We start from the raw sequence: 19,387 nt of genomic DNA on the forward strand, positions 1-19,387 counted from the left end.
CAATATTTAGTACATTTCATCTATCTTGTATCTATTTTTTGACTAGGCTTATCATGACTCTAATAATGGAATATATAAAATAACAATGCATAAAGGATTTAGGTACTTGGCATACAAACAACTATGCTTTTTTTGTGCACATTACATTGACTTGTATACGTTGTTTCTCATAACCCAGACTTGGTTTTCTACTATATTTTTTCTTATACTTGTTGTGCTTGTTTTAACAAACACAACATTTTCTAATGTTTTCAAATCTATTCAAATGCCATTCTTTAATTTTTAGAGGTTTTGCCTTCAAAATATACAATTCATCAAGACTGTAATGGTGATTCATTCAAAGTGGATAATGCTAAGTACAAGACTTCGTTCTGCAATGGAACATTTTTTTTGAATAGTTCTATCACACCAAAGACCTGTAGGCATATCTGCATACCCTTGCACCTTCTTTTAGTGCAACAATTTAAACACCATTTCTATAAGCGATATTTTATAAGTGAGCAATTTTAGGGCTTGAAAGAGATTGATAATTCTACGAGGCATTTTCCAAATCTTTCTGCACATAATGATTGTTGATGTAAGTATGCCATTTTTTTGAAACTCAAACTCCATTCATTCTGTTATACATGTAGAATTGGTACTCTAATGATGCATTTCCAATTTTGTTAATCTCCATGTGTTTTATTATTATGCATTCACCGTTAATTAAGTCGAGTTTTTGTTTACCCATATTTCAATTGTAGCTGATAAATCATAATAGACAATGAAATGCTAGATGTAAACCAAACATAGGTTCAATCTAATCATTCCTTGGTCTGTGTATTAATGTCTAAATTGTATTTTATCCATTTTAATATAGGATACCGATTCTTCTCCTACAGGCTAGGATTTTGCATCAGATGCGGATAGATCCCAGATGCATCCAGAAGCCCTGCAGATGCTGGTAGGAAGCCATCCTACCAGCATTAGTGTCTGGAAGCATCTGTGGGCCCAGTGGAAACTACACACGATGATGCACTTGATAAAATGGATATACTATTCAAGCTGAAACTCAAACTTATTTATTAATTAGAAATTGCAACCTCATTGGATGTATCTATTTAATGTGTGTGAAAGGAGGTCTTACCATAATTTTCATAATGAACTTCTACCTCATCCTTCACATTGTAATCAGAAACCTGGGCCATTCATTGGTTAACACAAGCCACAGCCCAGATTGCATGTATGCATCCCACTCTATTGTCCATTCTTTGGTTGACCTCCTTCTATTTGGATTATCTTTCCATCACTGGTATGAATAGCATCAAAAGTGAACAAAACAAGATCTATTAATAGCTTGATTTATCGTCCTTGCAATATTAAATCCAGAACTATTTTCCCTATATATATTATGTATGTATGTATGTATATATACAAGTTTCCTCCCGCATTTGCATCCAAAATAAAAATAAAAATCCTCGCATCCCCTTCAGAATCCGCACCCAAGTCGGTAACTTAGAATTTAATAATTTATTGAAATGCATAGATTTGATAATGATTGAGTTTGAATGCTATTTGTGCTCGATAATAGGAGCGAACTCTAGAGGATTCCAAAGCAAGTGGAGCAAATGGTCCTGGGCCCCTTGGTAGGCCCAAGGGTAAGGTTGGAGAGTAAGAAAGAATTAGCATTTGAGAAGAAATGCAAGAAAGGAAGGAAATTTGAAAACAAAATTTTTAATGTTTATTTTTTGTTATTAAACTTATGTTTGAAAATTTAAAACTTAGTTCTCCCTATTTGAAGGGTTTAAAGTGTTAATTTTTATGCTATACGAATTCCTATCTGAGAGAGACAAAACTGAATTTATCAGTCTATAGTAAGTTCTATTCACAACCTTTTGATGACTAGGAAATAAATTTTTGGTTTAAGACTTTGTTATGTTCACTACAAAAAACATTATAATGGAGATATATAGCTTGAAGCCAACAAAAATATTGTAAATCTTTGAAAGTTACACAAAAAGTATGTTTTCTTGGAGCTTTTGTTATTGTCCATGGAAATTGGTTTTCTTCATTCGCTATAATTGGATTGATCTATGTGGTTTCCATGTATTTCTGATAAATGAGTGTATAATACAACAAGTTTTTGACTAGGCCATTTTACTTTTTCTATAAGGAATTAACATATAATCTTGATGGTGGATTTGATTAAATGTCAAATTTTCCATAGATTTTCTCATGATATTTGCCTTGCATGTTTAAAGAAGTTGCTTTCACTATTCAGACCCACTTATTCTACTTGTTGGTCACGTTCATGGATTTGTATGGTTAAGAAGACTTCCGACTTCAAAAAAAGAGTGAAAAGACAAAGTTGGGTTGTAGCTTTCTATCTATGGCATTGTAGCTCTCCTTGTTTTAAGGGACTTAAGTGTTAATTATTTATTATATATATGCTATCTAACCTTTGCATTTCAATCATTTTTATGCCATAGGTGTTCCCTATCTAAAAGACATGAAACTAAATTTATCAATCAATGCCATAAGTTTGTTCACAACCTTTGGATGACTAGGAAACTGATCATCACCACTTGTTTTCTACGGAACTCTTTCACCACCAATTGTGTGTTGTGAATTTGAGCAAAAAGCTCCCATATGGTCATTAGGCTTGCAAATATGAAATTTTCATTTGAAAGAATTCAAAACAAAGCCTAACAATTCGCTCTTCTAGCTAAAATTAGAAAATGGGATTTCTTGTCTATATTTTCATTTAAATGAATTAAAAATAATGATAATATATTAGAAGCAAATGAATATCATTTAATGTAGTTAAATACAACAACTCTATTTGAATTGAACTATAGTGAAAATTAAGTAGCGGGTATATTGGCAATGCTTGTGGAGCAGATCTTTGCACTTGATAAGAATTGTCTAATTAGATGCAATCTTCAACACTTAGTCATTTTGATGGAAGACTTGATGTATTGTCCCCTTTTCAAATAATTAAAAATAATAACTTTTGCTAAGGCAGGTAAGCTCAAAAAGTGCAGTTTCAAAAAAAGGGGCTAATCTTTGGAAACCAATGGATTAATAAATGAAAATTATTATTAAAATATTGTTTATTGGCCCCTCTTGGTCATGATTTAGGGTTATTCCCTCTTTTAAAGGGATTTGGAGGCATTTCGGGCTCATTCTAGAACTTATTTTTGCTCATTGCTTTGTTGTTCTTAAGAGGCTGCCAAACCTGCGGAGAAGGAGACCCAAGGATGGGAGTTTGTAGGTTTCTAGAGAGGCTAAGGATGGGAGTTTGAGGCCATTCCATGTGCAAGCTCATGCAAAAAAAATTCTTGTGTTGAACAGTGCAAATTTGTGAGTTTTCAGGTGTGTTTCTTGTAAGAGTTTGGTGTTTTCGGTTGAGTATTTCATATCAGTTTGGTTTGCCGTTGTATTGTAGACATTTAGATGTTAAAATAGATCTAAATACATGTATTGGGTCATGATTATACTCCTGTGATATATTATGATGCAGGAACATCTTGCATGGGAAAATTATTGAAAAAAAAAATTGAAAAAAAAATGATAAAAGAAAGGAAAAGGGGATTTCTATTTTCGAGGTGCATAAGTGGCATAATAGAAAAAAAATAAAAAATAAATGGTTGTCATTCCATTTATCGAGGTGTGTGGGAAGAATTCTAGAAAGTTATGAATATTGTAGAAGGTTATGGAAGTTGTAGAAGGTTGTGGAGGAATTCTAGAAGGTTGTGGATAAGTCATGTATTGGCTGGTAAGTGCCTATTTTAGCAAGGCATATGAGCATTTTAAATCAAGCTCAAGGAGAAGCTTGAGGAGTAGAAGCTTGAGAAGTAGAAGCTTGAGAAGGAGAAGCTCGACGAGGAAAAGCGTTGGAAGGCTTCAAGGTGTGAAAGAGAAGGAAGAAGTGAAGAATGAGTTTTCCTGAGTCTATGGACAGAGCACCGAATGTGAGGTAGTTTACAAAAGGATTGTGGTGGAGTTGCGAGTGTAGATAGAGCACCGAATGTGAGGCAGTTTACACTTGGATCTTGGATAAGGTTAGAAAAGAGCTAGTGGCTGCGGTTTAGAAACAAGGAGGTTACTTGGAAAACATTTTATCTTGTTGTCTTCATATTTTTGCATTCTTGGTTGTGAGTTGGTAAGGGTAGTGTGGCCCGTCATCAAGTGGTATCAGAGCGTACCTTCGCCAGTGGTATCAGAGCGTACCTTCATTAGTGGTATCAACGCCAGAATTCTTGAGTGTACAAATAGATCACTGAAGTGTGAGGCAATTTGTACCAGGACCTTGGTTGGGTGAAGTTTATTAGAGTGGGAGTTCCTGAGCATGTAAACAGATTGCCGAAGCTGAGGCAGTTTGCACTAGGACCTTGGGAGGACATGTAGATTGATCAATGGATGTAGAGATGGAAGACTGAACTTGTTGAGGCATGATTGTGGAGAGCTTGTGGATTGCAAATCCGTTGTCCTAAACTTGTGATGTGGTTCCTGATTGTTCGTGCGAGGTGGCAGGTTGCGATCTGACTTGCAAACAATTTGGTTGTCACAAGGAGCGTGGGAAGGATTTGTTGCAGAGGGTTTACGAAGATCTTGGGAGATGGCTCCAAGAGGATTGGACCCTAACATGATCACGAAAATCCATGATATAGTGGAGAGGAATTTTTCTAAGATGTTTGCTTAGTTGGATGCTAGATTGGCTAATCAAGCTAAGAAGGTCAAGGTGGAAGAGGTTGGTTTTGTTGATCAGTTTGTTGAGTCTAATGTAGAACCTGCAGAGAAACTAGAGGTTGTTGCTGCAGATATGCCTAATGTTGTTGATGTTGGGACAGAGGTTGGTTTTCATGATCAAATGGTTGAGTCTGACATGGATATTGTGGAGCACTTGATTGTGGATGATCCAGTTGTTGGTGGTGACTTGTATCTTGCAGAGCATCTTGTTGTGAGCAATGAGGTTGCTAGTGTTGAGAGTTTGGCATGTGTTGATGGAGATCTACATGTGGCTGTTGATGTGGGGTTTGTTGCTACTGGTGTGGATCCACTAGTTGCTGATGTAAATGAGGGTTTGTTGACGAAGAATTATGTTCAGTTTGTTCTTGGGAGTGAGCATGTTGATTGGATGTTTGAGATTCTGGTGTTTGATAGAGTAATGCAAATGTGAAAGATTTACATGGTGGTTTTCTTGTCCCCGTTGAGGTGGAAACCTTTGGTGAAGATGAAGATGTTTGTATGTCTTTCTTTTTTGGCGTCAAAGTGTGGGACACACTTTTCTATCTACCGGGGGAGTCAGATACAGGAGCATCTTGCATGGGAAAATTATTGAAACAAAAAAAAATGATAAAGAAAGGAAAAGGGGATTTCTATTTTCGAGGTGCATAAGTGGCATAATAGAAAAAAAATAAAAAAATAAATGGTTGTCATTCCATTTATCGAGGTGTGTGGGAAGAATTCTAGAAAGTTATGAATATTGTAGAAGGTTATGGAAGTTGTAGAAGGTTGTGGAGGAATTCTAGAAGGTTGTGGATAAGTCATGTATTGGCTGGTAAGTGCCTATTTAAGCAAGGCATATGAGCATTTTTAATCAAGCTCAAGGAGAAGCTCGAGGAGTAGAAGCTCAAGGAGTAGAAGCTTGAGAAGTAGAAGCTTGAGAAGGAGAAGCTCGAGGAGGAAAATCATTGGAAGACTTCAAGGTGTGAAAGAGAAGGAAGAACTGAAGAGTGAGTTTTCCTGAGTCTGTGGATAGAGCACCGAATGCGAGGCAGTTTACAGCAGGATTGTGGTGGAGTTTTGAGTGTAGACAAAGCACCGAATGTGAGGTAGTTTACACTTGGATCTTGGATAAGGCTAGAGAAGAGCTAGTGGCTGCGATTTAGAAACAAGGAGGTTACTTGGGAAGTATTTTATCTCGTTGTCTTCATATTGTTGCTTTCTTGGTTATGAGTTGGTAAGGGTAGTGTGGCCCATCATCAAGTTGTATTAGAGCGTACCTTCATTATATTATTAGTGTTTTGTGGTGTTTTCGAGCTATTTTGTGTTGTTTTTGAGAGCCCATTAAGAATTGTTTTTGTCCTCCATTTGGAAGCTGTTGTGTAAACTCTATACAGATCTAGAAATGTCATTTTGCAGGCTGTTATGCTGAATTTTTTTTTTGTAAAAATGTCTACTTTCAGATTTATTAATAATATGTGAAGCTGTGAAGATTTTGGCACTATTTCGAGCATACCTAATTTGGGTTTTAATGAGAAATTGATTGATCTTGTTTGATTTTAAAATATTATTAGAGGATTTAAATATAATATCAAATCAACAAGGGGATATTTCACTTGATGTACATGCACTAGATCATCAAAGTAATGATGGGTCAAAGCCTTGCCCAGACTTACAAGCTTTATATAGGGTAAATTTTTTAGGTCCAGACTCTCTAAGGTTGGCTAAATCTACTAACGTTTTCAAATGTCAGACAAATAGAAATTCACAGTTAGCAACCTTACTGATGACGATTTATATGAGGTAGGTTATAAAATATTTATATTTGTGAGTACAATTTTCATTTTATCATAGTAATGTCCAACTAGGGATTTTTTTAATGCATAATAGGTGTTTATGTGCATGGATTTTCGAAGCCTATGTAATGTTGGTAAGGTATGTAAACGATGGTATAATCTTTTTATACATCAAAATTTTTGGAAGTCTCAGAGCTCTTTGAACTTTGAAAGTTTGAGCATGACCTTAGAGTTAGGTACTCACATATTATGTAAAGTTTCAACATTCTATATGTTGTCTATAATCGAGGCAAATTGCATGTTTCTCCATTGTGTTATGATTAGTATATAATGTGTTTTTTCTCTTTGTTGTTTGATAGTTGCACGAAAGTGCCACAAGAATAGAAGGCTTGGTGAATTAAATATACTAGGTTCTCAATTGAAAAGTCCTATGTACGTGATATCAGCTTTGAAGCAAGATCATTCTAGATTTTATTTGGATATTTTTAATATTGTTGAAGTGTAATTGAAGATTTAATTCTATGATAGTTTTTCTCTCTCAATATGTGTGATATAGTGAGTTTTTAGGTGGTGCTTTTTTCAAACAATTAGTGGAATGTCCCATGTTGAGCTATTTAAGTGTAACTCACACCACCTTAGAAGGTGATGGTTCTGAAGGGATATATATCCAACATGAATCACTACAAAATCTTTAGGTTGTTGGATTCCTTATAGACAAACTTTTCATAAGGTATATATTGTGTTTTAAAATCAACCTTTATCTACTAACTTGAAGAACTATCAAGAGGAGTAAATATTTTTCATGTTGTTCAGATGCCATCAATTGAAAACCATGTGCCTTCAGCACTCAAATGTGACATCTGTGAATTTGAATTTCCCTATACTGCAAGAACTTGATATGGCTTCATGCTGTATTACAAGCTATACAATTTATGTTGCAGTTAAGTCATGTCCACTATTGAAGTCTTTCCATGTTTCTGAGTGCTCGAGTTTCAATGATCAAACACTTAGAGATATTGCAGAAGTTTGTACAGATCTTCAGATTTTGGATGCATCTTACTACTTCAATGTAACAATGAAGGTTAATCTAGTTTTTGTTTTCCTTTATATACTATGAAACTAATTTATGTAGAGACTCTTTATGATACAAATGTGAAATCTTGATATCTCAATGATGTGAGGCTGCCAAAGCTAACACATCTAAAGCTACATAATTCTAGAATTACCATAACATCTAATTTATCTAAGTGTTTTTTTCTCAAGGTAAATCATTTCAATTTGATCTATTATGTTGACTAATCAATTTTATAGTTCCTAGTATTTGTGGTGATTTTTTGATATGTTTACAGACACTCGAACTTGACTTCTATTCATCGTTAAATTTTTTTAGTTTAAACCTTCCAAGGCTTCATCAAATAAGTCTTGCCAATTGCATCAAGTTAGATGGTTTCTTTAGGAGGTAATGTATTTTTTCGAAGATGTTTAGCTCTGTATTTTATTTCTTATGTTTCTTTTTTTTTTTCTGGTAGGATTGATGTCTTCCATTTGTCTTGCCCGGTTCTAGAGCATACATATGTCACAAATTGTCTAATCCTTAATGATGTAGACATAACATCAACCACCCTTCAGGTTCTCTTAACAATGTTGCTTAATATTACATTTTTCTTGTAAATTTTTACTTTGAAATAAACAAGTGGTTTCTTTGTGTCTTTTTCACAGAAATTAGTCCTACAAAAATACCAGAGCTTGAGGACAATAAACTTACAATATCTTTGTTTAACCGAGGTTGACTTGAGAGAGTGTCAATCATTGAGTGATGAAAAATTTAAAGCTTTTAGTGTGGGTAGTGGTTGTCTAATGCTCAACACACTTATTCTTGATGGTTGTGAGGTATGTGTTTTGAAAGGCATATTTGCTTAGAAATGGAATCATTTTTTTACTAGGCAAATACATATTTTTATTAATAAAAATATGAAAGTACAAAGATGGCATAAGCACACCATTGTCTAGAAACTATTACCACCACCAAATGAAAACTTCAATACTGAAACCCTAGATTTAAGTTGAGTTGTGTATAGTCACACTATTGAGATTTTAAACTAGAATAATATAAATGCAAACATTAGATCAAAATTCTCAAGGAACATAGTTACAAAACTTTGTCCTAGGAAAACCATCCACTTGAGGGTGGAAAATATAGCCCCACAAAAAGATGATTCATTTTTTGCATTTTCAAAACATATGCAATGGTCTCAAGCTTATAACTATTAAGTCATGGCAGTTAAGTAATAGCCAGTAATGTTGTTCTAAGATTATAAACTAACTACATAATAACAACATATATTAATTATGGTACAACCACAACGTTTAGATAAGAAATATAAAGATACTGAACATTACTCAAGGAATTCTCTGTCTTTGCTCATGCATGCAACATTTCAACAAATTGCAATATGAAAACCCAGATAGTCTACAAACTCATGACAAGGCCTAACCACCCATGATATGACATTGTTGATAATAAATACAAAATATCTCAATAGAAAGAGAGAGTGAAGAGAGAATGGCGAGTGTTCCTGACCTTAAAAAAAAAATACCCCTTATAATAAATGGCATCCAACAGTAAGAAATGTATGAATTCGATAGATTAAACATCTAATATCGATAAGGCCAAGCTGTAAGGATATCAAATATGTGTCACTACTTGTAATATGTTTCATTGCTTGTACTATACATCATTACCACCATATTTGTACTATACTTCATTATCACCTTATGGAAAAGTAATTTGTGTCTTGCAATATATTTAATTAGGATTCTATAAGGCCCTCCAATTAGGTTTTTTAATATACTTCATTTTTTGTAGTCTCTTTCATATGTGAGCCTAATTAGCACATCCTTACAAACACTTTCCCTCATTGGTTGTTGTGGAGCGATTGGCCTTCAACTAGCATGTCCAATGATTCAGAGAGTATGTCTAAATGGTTGTGATCATCTAACAAGTGCATCACTCTTTTCTATAAATTAATATCTTTTCCTCCATAATGGATGGGCAATATTGCATGCTACATGCATTTAATTGTTTCTCGTCAATTAATTTTCAATATATTCAGGATAATGAATAGCTTAAAAAATTCATGATTTTGTGTCTGTATGATGAAAAAATAAATTTATAAATTATACCTCACATGTTTCGTCGAATATACTAGCCTCATCTTAACTTATTGTTTGTTGAGTTGATGTTGCATATATCATTATTTATGAAATCACGATCCATTAAGTCTAATGACAGAATTCATAAATTTGTGAATCCTTCCATCCATTTAATTATTTGACATGCTAAAGACTTAAATATTGTCCTTTCAAGATGTTCTTCTATCTCTTGATTTTTCTAGATTGTGTTGTTTGAAAGAACTTATGGTCAGAGCCCCTCAACTAAAAAAATTGAAGCTAGAAGGATGTGGTTCTCTTTTGAAAGCATAAATTTGTTGTTTTCATCTAGAGTTCCTTGATGCTTCTTTATGCAGGTAGTTTTTATTTGTTTATTATTCATGAACTTAATTTTCTTTGTACTTTACATGAGATGTAAGATTTTGTGATGTAGACCCAAGACAAGGAGGTAATATTTTAGGCTTATCCCCACAAATTCCAAGGAAATTTATTCACCAACAACCACACAAGATATCTGACCTTCTTAGGGTCTTCCAACACTTACAAACATTAGGAAAACTATTGATCAATTCACACATTTTGTGTGACAAGGTCCATAAGGTCTCCATGCTTACCTTATGGATCACCCACCTTCCAAAACTTAGGAAAGAACAAGTATTAGGTCTCCTAAACCATGGAAGTGGACTTAGACATCCTCAACATGTTCACCATAACTCAATCCATCCATTCAACTTGGCCCAAAAGATTTTTTGGGCTGATAAATACAAGGTTGCCTAGCGGGTGTAAGAATTTTCCTTAGCACAATATTCACCCAAGATCAAGGAACTCAAGCACAAGCACAATAGTAGACCAAGAAGAGTATGATCAATATGAGAATATATTATCTCAAGCATGTACACACACACTAGTAGTGCTGATATATAGAGGCCTCTAAGATGCATCTAGAATAGTTCTAGAAGGAACTACGAGATAAGCATGACAACTAAGCACACATCCTTCATAATGAGAGGATAAGCATGATAAGGTGTCTCACATGTGGAGATGTTGTAGACACCATGTGCTCAAATAAAGTGCTTACTCCTATGTTGTAGACACCATGTGCATAATTAGAGTGCTAAATCCTGTGTTGTCAACATGAAAACTCATAATAGTATGCATACTCCTAGGTGACTAACTAATAAATTATTAAATAATGCATTAACCTAAGTAAACTTATGTAAAGTGTAAATAGTAAATACTTATTTACACCAACATCCCCCCTTAAGTGCAACTTAGGGGAATGCACTTACGTTCACAAAATCGAGGATGAAATGCATGATGGGTCCCGAATACTAGACCATGTTAGACACTGATGTACATACTAAAATGCAATCTCTCATAAAGTAGAGAAAGAGGGAAAACCTCATGGGAAAGGACCATCCCCAAAAAAAGGAGATGAAAAGATAAGATGCATGGATGGATGGAGTAATCAAGACCCCCCTATTATGACATACATCAAGTATATACGAACAAGAAGAATGAGAAGGAAACAACCCCATAAGAGGAATAAGTCCCCCTCATAAAAGAGAAGAAAAAGGAGACAAGACAGTCCCCTCCCCCCCCCCAACTAAATGTAGTGTGATGATCAGTGAGAGCTACTTCAATGTAGAAGTTGATCCATGAGCATTGAATAATGTTCCCCCCATTTGGAAGAAACAATGGATGAGATACATGTGATAAGCTTCTCCTATGTGTAGAAATAATCTCGAAGATGAATGGTGTCTCTAAAACTTGCACAGCTATCCTGTGTTGATACTATTAGTCATTGCTTCCAATATTGCTGAGAAGAAGTGCATATCTAGAAAGGATGTATGTAGAACATGTTTCAAAGAACAAATTGTCTCCCCAAATGATAAAGAGACCTCCTATAGCTGTTGTACATAAGGATCCACAATCACATCAACCTATGAAGACCGATCATGTAGAGAATGGACATGAAGAAGGAACTTCTTCATCAAAGAGAAGATATAAATCATCAATGATGTCTCCCAAATCTGTTATGTGGGACTCCACAAAATACCTGAAATATCTTTCAAGGAGTCATCCACTGATGCTAGAGCTAGAAGATAAAGTGTAACCTATTATGTTGGATGTATCATTGTGGAAATAGATGAAGTATTCACCTCAACAAAGAGAAGATGAATATCATCGATGATGTCTCCCACATCTTCAATGTGAGACTCCATGAACATACTTGCAATGTCTGGAAGGAAGTCATCCCATGAAGCTAAAGTAGGAAGACATGGTAAATCCTGCTACACTGAATCTAAAGCATCTAAGGTTGGAACTAGATTAGTAGAACCAACAAGAGTATTAGGAGGTGTGATCTCATCTGGAGTTGAAGAAATGAATACTGAAGCTGCTAAAGATATAATGTGCCCTAGAAAGGGAGGAATATTTGGATCTCCATATGCTTCCCAAAGAGCCATCCAAACATCATGCAAAAAAATTTCTATAAGAAGAGGGGAAAAAGATTCCTTATGCTTCTATACATAAAGTGAAGAAGAAGATGTAGATAGTCGAATGAAAGGGGTATCTTCGAATATAGAGAAGGAATCACTTCTTGATGTTATCTTAGATGATCAAGTATCAAAGCACTCCATTTCTATAGTTCCTTGGTGTCAAATTTGGTCTTAAACCAAACTGACATATGTGATAGGACTTTATGAGATCAATGTATGTATGTACCCCCCAAAATGCAAAAATGATCAATCGAACCCCACCAATATATAATTTGGCACTTGGCACTTGCCAAGTTAGGGCCTATTTTTGAAAGTAGTATTTCTATCTACATAAGCCTATATCTAATTGCAGATCTAGAAAGTAGACAAAAATTATGCACTTTCAAAAAAATGAAACATGATTATGTGTCAAGATGAGCCCATATTAAGCATTTGAAGTGGCAAAAATTGATATTTGCAAGTTGCAAAAAAATTTAGGAACAAAAATCTCGAACAATCTGCACCAATGTGTAGAGCATGAAATTCTATTGCTTGAAAAAATGAGTCTGTATGAGGGAGATATTGCTATTTGAAAATCACTGATGTTATTTTTCCTGAATCGTTGTTATGCCTCCAAATATCAAATGGCTCTAGATTTCACCTCAGATGTCCAATTTTGATGAAACAAAAGTTGATTTGGGGGCTTTTTGACCTTCTTAATGTGATGCAAATATCTAATTTGCACTAGCAAGAACAATTCTTCACCTACAAAAAATCTCTCCTACTAGCCTAAACAACCAATTTTTTCCAAAAAAAATGCAGATGCTAGAAAACAAGAAGAGATGCAAATCATAAAATATGTAGATGTAAAATTTAAATTTAGAGATCTGAAATAATCATACCAATTTTGTAAATCGGACCTTCAAGTTCCAGTTTGTAAAAAAACTTTTGCCTCAATTTTGACTATTTCCCAACATAAGCAAATTTATAGTCAATTTTTACCAAATTGACATTCTAGATGCAATGGTGAGGTTTTCTTTAGCTCTAGAGGCTCCCAATATCTGTGGATTCTTCAAATCTGGGTCAAGGTGTCCTCAGAGAGGTGAAGCAAGAATGGTCTCAAATTGCTATATGAAGAGTATCTCCCCAAGCTCTAATACCATGTAAGAATTTGCCTTAGGGAAATATTCACCCAAGATCAAGGAACTCAAGCACAAGCACAAAAGTAGACCAAGAAGAGTATGATCAGAATGAGAATATATTATCTCAAGCATGTACATACACACTAGAAGTGCCTATATATAAAGGCCTCTAAGATGCATCTAGAATGGTTCTAGAAAGAACTAGGAGATAAGCATGAAAACTAAGCACATCTCCTAGGTGCATAATTAGAGTGCTAACACCCATGTTGTCAACATGACAACTCACAAGACTTTGCATACTCCTAGGTGACTAACTAATAAATTATTAAATAATTCATTAACCTAAGTAAAATTAAGTAAAATTTAAATAGTAAATACTTATTGACACCAACCGCAGGGAAACCCAATTAAATTAGGTCAGCCTAATCAATGTTTTTGGCTTATTTCACAAGACTTCTAAATAACCTACCAAACTAAGGGTAGATTCAAGCACTCATTTGGGAGTTTCACAAGACTACAAATTCTTAGGTTTAGATTCCTTCAACAGATGTTAAAGCCCTAAATTGCTCCTAATAGGTCAATTAGACCTAATTGGATGCAATTTAACTATGAGTACCTTAAAATGGATGTGTCCAAACTAGGAAACCATTAAAAAATTATTGGCACAACATTTATGCATTGAATCAATCATTACTTGGCCTTGACCAACTTTATTTTCATCTATTCTGACCAATTTTACACTTGAAATTGAGTTAGTCACATGAGGATGCCCGACTAGAGCTATCTAGTAAAAATAACATTTGGATGACTCCTGTGAATTGCTTTTTGATTCTTAATGTACATCACCCCTACTTGGGTTGTACCAATGGCCATTGAGTTTCAATGGTACCAAATGAAGTTGGAAGCATCTTTTATGAAACCCTTGTTCATGGAACATTTTAGACCAAGTCTTCGTAATCTGCCCATATCTCGACCAAGCTTCATTAAGTAACACTAAACTAGTTCTAATGTCTCCTTAATTCATTTTATATCATTATTCACTAAGACCAATCCAAAAGTGTAAATGGTTTAGTCAAGAACATAAAAGTTGATGGAAAATTTAGTGTGTTTTTATTGTTTTCTTCAACCAATATCCTTTTGATGCAAAGGATAATGGTTCAACACATTTGTCCCATGTACAAGGACTAATTCTTCAATTTTCCTGTGAGATACAACCTCTTTCATCAAACATATGCTCTTAAGCCACTAAACTAATTCACTACCTTTGACCAACACCAAGTTCCTTAACGGATTAGCCAATCGCATAATGACACTCTTAAGACCTATTTACTATTAGAGCCTATCACAAACAACTCCCTCCAAGTACCATGCTCCTCATATTGGTTTTCCATCAATCTCTGATCACACCTAAGTACTGGTCAGATGTCAATTTACTAGTTGTCATTCCTATCTTCTATCACACCTTGATCCTTCAAATCTATCCTAACTTGCCACCTAGGTCTCTGCAACCCCTTACAAATGGTTCTCCATACCCTTGAGCATCCAAGACTCTTATATTCTCTCAATCCATTCCATGAACTTACAATTCCTTATCCTTGATGGTTAGTAACCTCCATCTCTACTGACAAAACACCAAATACTATGTTGGTATCTACCCTCGTGAGTTTGCCACTATCCTATCAAAATTTTCTACCAACCCTTATGTTGCTCCTTTGACCCCCCTGAACCATACATATATGTCCTTGAATTTGACCCATTGGATTATAAATATATCATTACCCTCTTAATCAATCAAATTTTGAACCATCTAGCCAATGAGAGAGGTATTTGATGGGATTTTTAAGGAGATTGCATTAAGATGGTGACAATATTGTCAAGCAACATTCAAAACATTTTGTATATTGCGAAAAATTGCACTTAAACCATTTCAAACCCCATAGAATAGGTGCAATATGACTTGAAAATGTTCACAACACCTAAAAACACCAAACTCTACCCTTACCCCCATCACCAGTTTGACCATGAGGGCTTATATATGCAACTCAGGCCAATGGTTTTACAATTTGGGTCATTATTACATATCACTTATTCTATAAGTCCATAGACCTCGTACTGACAACTGATTACAACTTCTAGGCTCATGACATCCCATGGGTGTGGTAAATCATGAAAGTACTTCTACACTACTCTAGTTCTTTTTGGATGACAATATAAATATTTAGTTTCAGATGATATGGCAAAGCATTTAATGATAGATATTTGGAGACTGATTTGGTGCATGTTCTCAATTGAAGTCATTGGTTTTGATGTTATGCACATCAATTGGACCAGATGGTCTATCTGCCTTTAAGAAATTCTCCTCATTAACAACTTTAGATTTGTCTTTTACATACCTGACAAGTCTAGAGCATATCATAGTTTCTTGCCCACTATTAGAGGTATTATGTTAAAATAGCAAGTTCTATTGTGTATTATTTAGAGGAACCTTTATGGTCGAAGGCTCTAACATTTTTTTGTTTAATTATGCAAATCAGGTTTTCAACCTCTAGGCATGTAAAAGACTTGATGATAACATACTCATGACTCTTTATGGAGGAAGGACACTTCCAAATCTTCAAGTGTTAGACTTATCAAATTGTAGTTTTTCCCGGTCCATGGTTGAAGAGCTCTTGGCATGTTGCTTGCACCTCATTGATGTAAAATTAAGTGGATGTAGAATTATGGATGGCCTTAACTTTAGTTTGGAGGCTAGGTAAGAAATCTATGATTGGAAAGATTACAGAGTCACTTATAGAGGAAATTCAACACACACACTTGAGACTCTTTGTTGCACTTTTGTTTTGGCATCAAGCAATTTGTTATTCTCAAATCCGATCAATACACTAATATTTCTATTTTGAACTTGTCCCATTGTGTAAAATTATAGGATGCAAGATTGGCTTGTGAGAACCTGATAGTGTTAGATTTTAGGTGGGTTTTAATTTTATTCCTATTGTCAAAGTCACACTTTCATTTTGAAACAATTGTTGTTTAGCAGCAATTTTGTGTTAAATGTTTATTTTGGTAATGAATGATTTCACTTCAGCCATTGTCTTGTTCTTGAGAAACTTAATATGGAATGCCCGAGTTTGATAATACTTATACTTGAGGTTTGTTACTGCACTAACAATCACTTTTTTTAATTTATGATTTTGTTAAAACATTAGTGGTTTTAATTTCCCTATTAAAATCAGTTTAGTTATAACTTATTTTTGTATCATGTCATTATTGTCTCTCACAAGCATGTGGGATAGAAAAATGTAACTTAGAACATGCTATATGCTGTTGCAAAAAATTGGAAACCCTCTATGTTTGGTCATGTCCAAGGTGAGCATTTGATAAGATTAAGATTTTTAATATTTGTTAGCATTTGACCTTTATTTGAATATGATATCTAGTCTGAAGATTGTGTGTAAGAAGCATTGCATTAAATCGATAAGTTTGCTATGGTGATGATTCTTCCACTATATTTTTTGGGCAAAAGATATCTTGATTGGCAACTCCAAGTTCAGTTGGAGAAGATCTATTTTGGGCAAAAGATATCTTCGAGTGGCAACTCCAAGTGTAGTTGGAGAAGTCCTACTTTGAAAGTTTGTCATTGAGTTTTTTACCATGCTTGAATGGCATCTTCTCAATGTATGAGAAATTTGGATGCAATCAATGTATTTGTTAGAGTTTTAGGTGACTCTTCAATACCTCCAGGATCAAATGAAAGACCAAGAAAACTTCCACAAGAGATTAGCAAGACAATTGCATGAAGATGTAAGAATGCGATTATTGATAATGGACTTGATTGACATCCAATGGATTGATTTTAAATTTACATAATAGGCCTCCTTATATAGGAGAGGCAATAAGAGATAATGGTAAGGAGAAGATAAGCTATCACCCACACAAGGTGGAATCACATGTCCACCAAAGGTGGATCATCCTCCATTATGTAATGAAGTGTGTATGATGGTGAGGATGATAATGTGATAAGTACAATAAATGTGGAATGAGATAAAAATTGTGACCAACTAGAGTGGAATTCTCCTACACCATGTTTTTAATTGAGGTACAAACTCCTAAGTGTCTCAATCACAAACTACTATGAAATTCATTATCCTAAGTAAGCCTAAGTAAGTGTAATTAGTGAATATTTAATTACACCAACACCCCCCCTTAAGTGCAACATAGGGGAATGATCTTAAACTCACAATGCAAGATGGATCCCGACTACTATACCATTTTAGGTACCCATGTACAATATGAAATGTAATACATGAAATGTAATCTCTCATAAAGTGGAGAAAGAGAGGAAACCTCATGGGAAAAACCCTCCTCCAAAAAGAGAGATGAAAACAAGATGCATGGATGGGTGGAGTACTCAAGACCCCCCAAAAATTGCATACATCATGTATATACAAAGAATGATGCCCCCATTAGAAGGAAATAAAGAGACATGATATCCCCCCCAGAATGAAGAAGCTCCAATGTAGATGAAGACTACTTACAAGAAAAATATAATCCAAATACCTACAAGAAACATGTCTCTCCTTAGGAAGAGATAAATACATCAAAAGATGAAGAAGCCACTCCATGTAAAAAGTGAGGAAGGAGGAAGAAGGTCTCCATGTATACATCTCTGAAGACTAAATAGTTGTCTCCAAACTAAAAGATTCCATCACACCATCAAGCTAACCTGTGACATGTGAAAAATTAAGAGAACATGAAGAGTTAGGAAATCCAATCTCCAAAGAAGGTGAAAAAGTATCTCGAAGAGAAATCTCCTTAGATGTATTAACCAAATTTGCATTATGAGACTCATTTGAAAGAGCATCTAGGATTTCATCGCACACTGCAAGATTTGAAGCATAAAGATTATTCTACTAAATAGTAGAGCTTATGCTTGAAGAAGTAGGAGGTGGAGGAGTAGGAAGTTCAACACTTGTCTCAAGAACAAAATGATTCAAGTGTCCAATGTTCTCCTCATATGAATTATTCACCCTTGATAAAGGGTTGGGTACATCATGAATATCATCATCATTATCAATAAAATGTGCCAAAGAATACAAGTGTGATGTATGATCAACAACTCCTATAGCTATGACATCTCTAGTATCCATGACCATAATATATAGACATAATCAGGAGTGAACTCAACAATTTTACCTTGTGCCACATGAGTAATTTGGTAAATGGAAAGGAGATTAGTGGTCAAGGATGGTACACAAAGTACAATATTAAATGTACCCTCTCCCATAGGAATAGAACCTTTCCTACAAACCTTCATGTATGTATTATTACCCATCAATATAGGTGGAGAAGTACAAGGCTCAATAGAAGAAAACATATTTATAGAAGATTTCATATGATGTGATGCACTTGAATCAAGAAGCCATTTACCTTTCTCAGGATGTGTGGAAGCAATGAGTGCTTGTCCTTTACCTCTAGATGATCATGTAGATGTAGCAGTTGCCTAATATAGAGAAGAAGGAGAAGACACTGATGAGGGAAACTAGATATTGTTCTTTTGAATAATATGAGTGAGCTCATCAATCTTCTTATGGAAACATTTATGCTCATCATGTCCTATCTTTTTGCAATAATAGCATTTATCTCTCTTTCTTCTAGATGTTTCCTCTCTTGAAAAGGACTTGGATTCAATATTATGTTCTAAAGGGGAGTTATCAGCTTTGTCATGTTTCTTAGGATCCTTGTGTTGTTTGCTTCCCTTTCCTTTGGGAGACTTTGGAGAGGAGTCATTTACAACCAATGCTTGATACTTGGAAGGCTTCAATTGACTCATGTGTGCTAACTTTCGATGTTCCCTTGTGAGATGAGCTGAAAATTCATCAAGAGAATGTATTTTGTATGGACTACCAAGAGCATCCATAGTAGTATAGAATGTGGAAGCAATGATTGAATATCTAGGACCTAGCTTGGAAAGAATAGATAATATTAATTGCTCATTATGTTTAGTAATACCACAATTAGAAAGCTCCAATCTAATGGAATTGAACTTAGAGAAAAAGTCTTGAATATTGTCAAAATCACATGGCCTTAGATC

At 34.8% G+C, this 19,387-nt stretch overlaps 1 pseudogene; it reads left to right on the forward strand.

Annotated features, from left to right (window-relative positions):
• The first annotated feature begins 7,335 nt into the window (after window positions 1–7,335).
• The window catches only part of LOC149544360 (UDP-glycosyltransferase 74D1-like), a 28,421-nt pseudogene continuing 16,369 nt past the window's right edge, over window positions 7,336–19,387 (forward strand).

Source organism: Cupressus sempervirens, chromosome 8 (genome assembly GCF_028749045.1).
Source record: "Cupressus sempervirens isolate cs-2001-9-10 chromosome 8, ASM2874904v1, whole genome shotgun sequence".
NCBI lineage: Eukaryota > Viridiplantae > Streptophyta > Pinopsida > Cupressales > Cupressaceae > Cupressus > Cupressus sempervirens.